This window comes from Martes martes, assembly GCF_963455335.1.
Source record: "Martes martes genome assembly, chromosome: 7".
NCBI classification, from domain to species: Eukaryota; Metazoa; Chordata; class Mammalia; order Carnivora; family Mustelidae; genus Martes; species Martes martes.
Window position 1 is genome coordinate 74,627,991 of NC_137894.1, and position 7,943 is coordinate 74,635,933.

A 7,943-nucleotide genomic window follows, 5' to 3' on the forward strand; every position below is an offset into this window, starting at 1 on the left:
TCCCTTCTGCCATTTAATTAACATATTTACAGGTTCCTAGAACTAAGACAAGGACATCTTTGGAGGCCATTATTCTTCTGAGCATATGGGTTCTTTGTTCTCTCGTTATATTTACTCATCTCTGACACTATGGAGAAAGAATGGTCGTAGACAATACATAAAACAATGGGAGTGTCTATATCCTAATAAATCTGCATTTATAAAAATAGACCCTTAGCCAGAACTGTCCCATGGACTATAGTTTGCCAAGATTTTTTTTTAAGCTCCCATGCTAGATATTTCAAGCAGGAACATATTTAATATAGGGAATTAGAGGCTTCCATGTACATTAGAAGAGCTGAAAGGAATGAAGAGAGGAGAGGGATCTGCAGCTTTCATGATATCTAGAAGAGGAGAAGACCTGGGGTGCCTGGGTGGCTCAGTGGGTTAAGGCCTCTGCCTTCAGCTCAGGTCATGATCTCAGGTTCCTGGGATCGAGCCCCGCATTAGGTTCTCTGCCCAGCAGGGAGCCTGCTTCCTCTTCTCTCTCTTCCTGCCTCTCTGCCTAGTTGTGATTTCTCTCTGTCAAATAAATAAAATATTAAAAAAAAAAAAAAAAGAGGAGAAGGCCCAAGGAAGCAAATGATTCTGACTGTTGAAAGCACTGGTCTGGGCAGTTTTTAGGAGGAAGCCTAGAGGCTTTACCTTTACGAATACACCTGCTCTTAGCTGGTACTGAGTCTGGGAAATGGATGTTCCTCGGTTTTAGCTTCTTCATCATGGGAGACCTTAGAAGGGTATAGGTGGTATTCAATTTCATCAGATGATACTGGCAAAGACTGTAAAACCTGGTTTCAAAAAATAACTTAAAATGAGTGTGGAGAGATGCCGTAGAGTAGCAGCTACACTAGAGAAATATTTGTTGGAAGGTGATCTTCTTTCTGCCAGAGTTTAGTTCCCAGTTTCACAGTTTGGCTGATTGTAAATAAGCATGTGAGTATGTCTGTTTTCGTCTGGTTTTTGTTTTCACTAACTGGACATGATGCAGCTTGCTCAGACAGCTTTGAGATCAGAGATGGATCTCAATCCTGCTTCTACCTCTCTCCATCTAAATTACCTTGATCACTGCCTTAAGCATCAGGCTTCACCAGCAATAAAATATTTGTGATCGTGTCTGTCATGTGACTTAGATAGGGAGAGAATGAACTAATACATGTCAAGTGCCTGATATAAAGTTGATACCATCCTTCCTCATTTGCTCCTGAGATGGAGTATCTTAAAGAATTTAAGTAAAGGGTGGTTTCTCCATCAAGTGCTCTTTGTCCGAGAACAGCTCTGACACCAACTTTATGAAGCAAATGTAACAGATTTATGGTGGAGGCAGTTGTTACCATAAGGACCATTTTCTGCCAAATTTTGCACCTCTGACTGTAAAGGGAAGGACAAAGAACACTTAGATACTTTCAGAAGTAGTGGAAGAAGTTTCCACCTTTTTCTTTCTCTTCCCTCCACTGACTCCCTTTTCCCTTGACAGCTCTTATACAACCCGCCCCACGGATGAGAGGACCGCTGTCTCAAGTACGATGGTTCACTAATCTCTTCTGTTGAGTGACAATCAGGTGGTTAAACATAACTGATGAACCAGGTCAGGGTGCTAATATTATGGACCTGGCCACTCTTGAAGGAGAAGGAAATCTCATTTTGGCTTCAAGTCCCTGACACATTCTCAAAGTTTTATGATTAAGCTGAAGTCTGATTCCCATTTGATTTAGTTCTTTTGTTCATACCCTGAGGTCAGAACTTGGGGTCTGGGGAAGAGATAAGCATTAGGATTTACACACCAAATCCTACTTTGTACCCTGAAGAGTTGGCTCAAGACATGTTCTTTCTATTTTTATCTTTGGTTAATAATGACTTTCATTTAAAAGTTTATTAACATAAAGCCAAAAAAGTATGTTTTACTTTCTACTTATTATTCAAAGATATATAAAAACTTCACCTAAAATAATTGTTTCCTTATATGCTGTGCTACACTCATTTCCTTAAGAAGGTGAGTGCATTTACAATATAACAATGTGGTGAATAAGTTTTGGTAGAGAATTAGAACGGCTCAGGAGACAGGAAAAGAGGTCTAGCATGCACAATATGCATTTATGCATTTTACTTCTTGGGCATATTACATATTTTGTCTCATTTGAAGTTTCTACTTTTATTATTATCCTTATAGAGGGAAAAAAACTGAAGTTAATATAACTTGCCCAAAGATCACCAGCAGATTTTAACAGTGTCCTGAGAACTGGCCAGAGGCAGAAGCTTAATGAAGAAATACTCGACTTTCCTGTCTGTGGTTCTCATCCTTCATCTGGCTCCTTATCATTAGTTTTGGAGTGCGCGCAGAGAGGTCCCTCGCATACACATGCCTACGAGCTCCTGACAGGCCTCATGCACAAACGGGCCCTACAGTGAGCTGGAAATCAGCAGTACAGCCAGGCTGAGAAACCCTCCACTGCCAATCATACCAGAGGCAAGAACAAGTGAAGAATGTGCTGTCAGCTCCTGGCATTTCTCCCTACAGAGGAAACTGAGTGCTGGCTAATAGAGGCCAGAGGTCTCTGTGGCCTTGGGATGAATTCAGGGGTTCAGTGATTGAGCAGAAGGGGGAGGACCTAGCCTAAGGGAGGGTAGTAAAACCTCTCTTATGAAGCAGAAAATCAGCTAGAACAACCCACTCGTAAGTAATAAACTGGCATTAATAACAGCCTCGCTGACTCTGAGTTACTGTGTGCCTTCTGTTAAACCAATGTAAAGATAAGCTTATCTATGGGTATATCTACAAGTATATACTGTCTATAAGGGAACATTTATAAGGCCCACCTTTCATTTTCTCATTTGTTTGCCTTTAATATCTGGCTTAATATCAGTAAGAAACACCACAAACAAAAGCGTTGAGAAAAATTAAAATTCATGTTGCTGGGAATTTATAAAAATCATTCTAACCTCTGCTTCCAAACACAGAGTTGAAGATAATAGTCAGAAAAGTCTTCCCCAAAACTAATACTTAAACTCAAAGCAGTATTATCTCAATTAGTTAGAACACCAAATTAAGCATCTGCAAGCATGAATTCCAGAATTCTAGAGCTGGAACTATCATTAGCTGTCTATAAATTGATTCTCAAGTTCCTGGTGAGAGATGTAGGACCTGCTTGATGATGTTACTGGTTGCTGAAGAGGCCGAATCATACAGTAACTCTGCAAACACAGAGAATCTCAAGTGTTAGAAAAAGATAGGATCTATCTTTTTAGAAATCTGTGTCACCCTTTCACACAACACTGAATCATGTCAGTAATGGTGCAGGCACTCTAAGTCATGGAGTTTTCTTGGAGGAGTTTTCTTCTCAGAGCGACTTCTAGTTCAGGTTTGCAAACCCAAACAGGATTCAGGAAAAACACTTTTCACATGGATTGAGAATCTTGGAGAAGACCAAGAATGGATACAAAAGCAAACTGCATTTGAATTCATTTAGAGGAAGGTGGCTACGGGGTGCCACATGTTATGGTATTAAACTGGATTTTATTCAACATCTTTATTAATCACCTAGAAGATGAGCAAAATGGAACATTAATTAAATCTGCAGATGGTGCTAAACAGAGGGACATTTGAGTTCATTGTGGGCAAAGTAAAAATATAAAAAGACTGGGTTTAAAAGAAGGCAGAACAAAACACTAATGAGTATTTGTTTTGGTGCCATAAAGGCTCAAAATATACCTGGAATGGAGTATGAGATGCTTAGCTAAAGGCCTTGCACAGGGCAATAGAAAATAATTAGCAATGATAAGGATACAAATTACAATATTATTGGCAACAAAAATAGCTGTTTAACTAAATTCCTGTTTTATCATGTCATCCTTTTGCCTATCATCCAGATAGAATTCACTTCAGAGACGAGGCATGACAGGCATGATGGGGACCTGTGTGCTGTGATGCGGGCCTGGGAGTATAAAGGGACCACATGTGGACGTTCCTTCAAATCTACACTCCAAGACTGATTTCATCAGGCCAGTTCCTACTGGCTCACCAAGTCATCGGACTCTTGTTTTCAGGACCTTGCTCTAGTTTATCTTGCAGGAAGCTACCAGAATCATCTTCCTCTAATGCTCCTCAACCTGCCATTTCCCCGTCTCATGAAGCAACACATAAAGAGCTTAAATATCCCTGAGTTAAGACCCTTATCATTTTTTCCCTATTTTTTTTATTTTTAAGATAATTAGCATGTTCTAAACAAATGCCTATTCATTACTCCACTGAATACTTTCTTTTTTTTAAACTTTTGATGGGTCATCCACTAATTTTCTTTCTGTCCCTCTCCATTTGTGTCAGGCAATGTCCCAATGAGTAGATGGCACACTCAGAATACTTCAAAAAGGGTTTATTTACAAACAGACTACTTGTAGAGGTATGGGTTTCATGGAACCGCATTTTGGGTGCAGTCACCCAGTGTTTAATACAAAGTTAACTGTTAGACCCTCTAGATCTGAAGGGATAAGAAACTTATCAGAAGTCATGTAAGGTTGACAGCCTTGAGAGAAGCAGTGACATTTGACTCAGGGGCATATAGCCAGATGGAAACAATTTTGGTGGGATGGAATAAAGGGGATGAACACCCTCATATCACAATCTCCCCTCCATCCACTCATCTTTTTGGGCTCACCACTGGCAGAAACTACCAGAAAAGGACAATGAAAGTCATTCATGTGGCCCAAGTAGTTCACCTACCCCTGGCAAGGAGAAGAGTGGAGAAAGGTAGAGAATATATGGGGAGGGGCACGAGTGGAGGATAAATGGCATGACATGCTCCCTTAGCACTTTGAGAAGATAAAGTTTTTGGATTGAGGCTGCAGGTAAGTGAACCACATTAACTGTATTCTAGCCTCCTCTTGCCTAAGAGTCAATTGAACATAGAAATAGTAATCAATTGACCTAAGTTCACCATGTTTTAACAACTTGAGACTGAAAGTTTTGTTATCATCTATATGAAATATATAGTATATAATTTATAATCCTTAAGTTATAAACAGTAATTATAAATAAACACCCAGGAATACATAACACATTTTAAATAGACCATTATCCTTATAGTGAAGTTGCCCTGTGTACTGTCCCTAACAACTTACTCTAGAGAAAGAATGCTGCTTAAGTTTTGTGTTTATCATTCCCTTGCTTTTCTCCATAGATTTTTTTAAACCCTAAATAACATTTTAATATTGCCAGTTTTTAAGCTTTATATAAATGGGGTCATGCTGTATATGCCCTTACGTGACTTATTTTTTTCAAAAATCAACATTATATTTCTGAGACTCATCCACATTTTTGCACAAAGCTGTTCTTCATTTACTTTCATGATGAATCTCATGGTTAGTTCATCTTCCTTTGATGGACACATGTGTTGTTATAATTTGGTAGTTTTGAAAATATACTTATTATGAATATTCTCTTTCATGATTCCCGGTATACATGTGCAAGAATTTCTCTATTATCCAGGACTGATTCAAGGGTATGTATATTTTCAGCTTTAATAGATAATACCATAATGTTGTTTCAGTTTATCTTCCAAGAGCAGTGTTTAAAAGTTTCTATTGCTTCTTATCCTCATCAACTCTTAGCTATGTCATTCTTTTAATTTTTGTGATCTAGTGGATGTAAGAGAGTATTCCATTGTGGGTTCTTTCTTGTTGTTGTTGTTGTTTTGTTGTTGTTGTTGTTTTGTTTCCAGATCAGTGATTGCTAATGAAATTGAGCAGCTTTTCCCTCACATTTCCTCCTTGTGAAAAAAAAAAAAAAATTAAATGTTTTGTTTATTGGCAGAGAATTTTTTTTTCATTTTCTTCTTCATTTGTAGGAGTTGTTTCAGACATGAACATTTTGATGGCTGTGCTGCAAATACCTTCTCTTCAGTTGCATATTTTATATTTTCTTTAATGTCTCTTTTGAGAACCCGAAATTCTTAGTTTTATTACAGTAAATTTTGATTTTTTTTTCCTTTATGGCATATACTTTTATTGAATAAATCCTTTTCTTTCTCAAAAACTTAAAATATTCTTTACTTTTTCAATAAATTTTAGTTTTTGCCTTTTATATTTAAGTTTTTAATCCACTATATATATCTTTTCCAATATTATTTTTCTTGGCCATTCTTCAATATAAATTAAAATTTTTTGCTGAGATTATTATTGAAACTGCATTGAATCTTTAGACCAAATTAGGAAGAACTGATATCTTTAGGATATTTAGTCTGTTTATTCATATTTAGTCTGCTTATCCATTAACATTGTATGCTTCTGTTTATACTTTGATATCTTTCAACAAAGCATCCTACTTTTCTCCATAAAATGTCTTAAATGCCATTAGATTTATTCTGTTGAGTTATTTCTAGTTCTGCTGTTATAAAATTTTTCTAAAACCTGAATTTTACATTTTTTTTTAGCCACTTATCCTGGTGGATAGAAATGCAATGATTAACTTACTGATCTTTCATTAAGCAAGAGGGTCAGTCTTGTATTAATTCAGATTATTTATGGAGTATTTGGTTTAAAGGTAGACAAAATATCTGTGAATAATAGTTCTCTTAATTCCATTTCAATCCTTATATATTTGCTTTTCCTTGTCTGAAGATGCTGTCTAGGAGCTTCCGTATTGGGTAGATGAGGCAATTATGGACACACTTATCTTGCTCTTGATGAGAAAGGGAATGCTTCTAACATTTCATCACTGGGCAGAATTTGTATTGTAAATAAACACAATATTTTGAAGCCAAAATTTTATAACTCCCCTAGATTATTTTTGTGTCAGCTCAGGAATCACTTTTGTTGAAAAATTCGGACAGTTTAATTTGGCAGAAATAGATGCTACAGAGACCTAAAATTAAGCTTATGAAGATCTAAAGTTCAAACAGATTTAGAAGGAAATCGGAAAAACAGAATATTTGAATATTTCCTCTTTTCTCTTTAACCCGCCCCCCTACCATGGACTTCATCCCTCCAAAGTCCAAACACACTTCACTCCATTATTGTTCCTCAACCTGAAATACCGAGCTGTCATTGTTGGAATTGTTTGAAATGCTGAAGATTAGGGAAGCAATAGGTTTGAGTATAAAACATTAGGAGTACATTTTTTGTGTGTTTAAGCAAAACTGATTAAGTATCCATCTAGTAATGTCTAATAGGCAGCCCATTGCAGTCTGGAGCTCAGAGGTGAGGTCCAGGCTAGTGACAGGAATCTGGGACACATCTATATGTACAGATGGCAGTTAAAGTCCTAAGATTGGATGGAATCACCAAGGGGTGAGTGAAGATAGTTGAAAGGATCAAGGGCTGAAGATTGGGAACTCATTTTAAAGCATGATATATGAAGTAAAACCAACAAGACAACAAAGGAAGAACCAACAGTGAAGAAAGAGAGCCAAGAATGCCTGGAATTATTAAGTGCAGTGCTGAAATGGTTCCAAGGAGGAGGGTGCAATCACATGGGGCAAATGATGCTCATAGTTCCAGTAGGAACAGAACTGTACACTGAGCCCTGGATTTTATAACACAGAGGTCACTAGTAGCCTTCACAGGTCTGGTGAGATGATTGATGATAGGTTCAGGTAAGAACAGGGAGGAGACAGGACATTACTCCATACACAGCCATGTGGCCTCATGTTTTCACTTACCAATCGATATAATATAGCTTCCGTGTGCTCATTCTTCTTTTTATTATTCAAGTTATAATTAACAATCAGTGTTATATTAGCTTCATGTGTACGATATAATGATTCAACAATTCTACACATTACTCAGTGCTCATCAAGATAAGTATATTCTTTTTTTTTTTTTTTAAGTTTTATTTATTTGACAGACAGATCACAAGTAGGCAGAGAGGCAGGCAGAGGGAGAGGGGGAAGCAGGCTCCCCACTGAGCAGAAAGC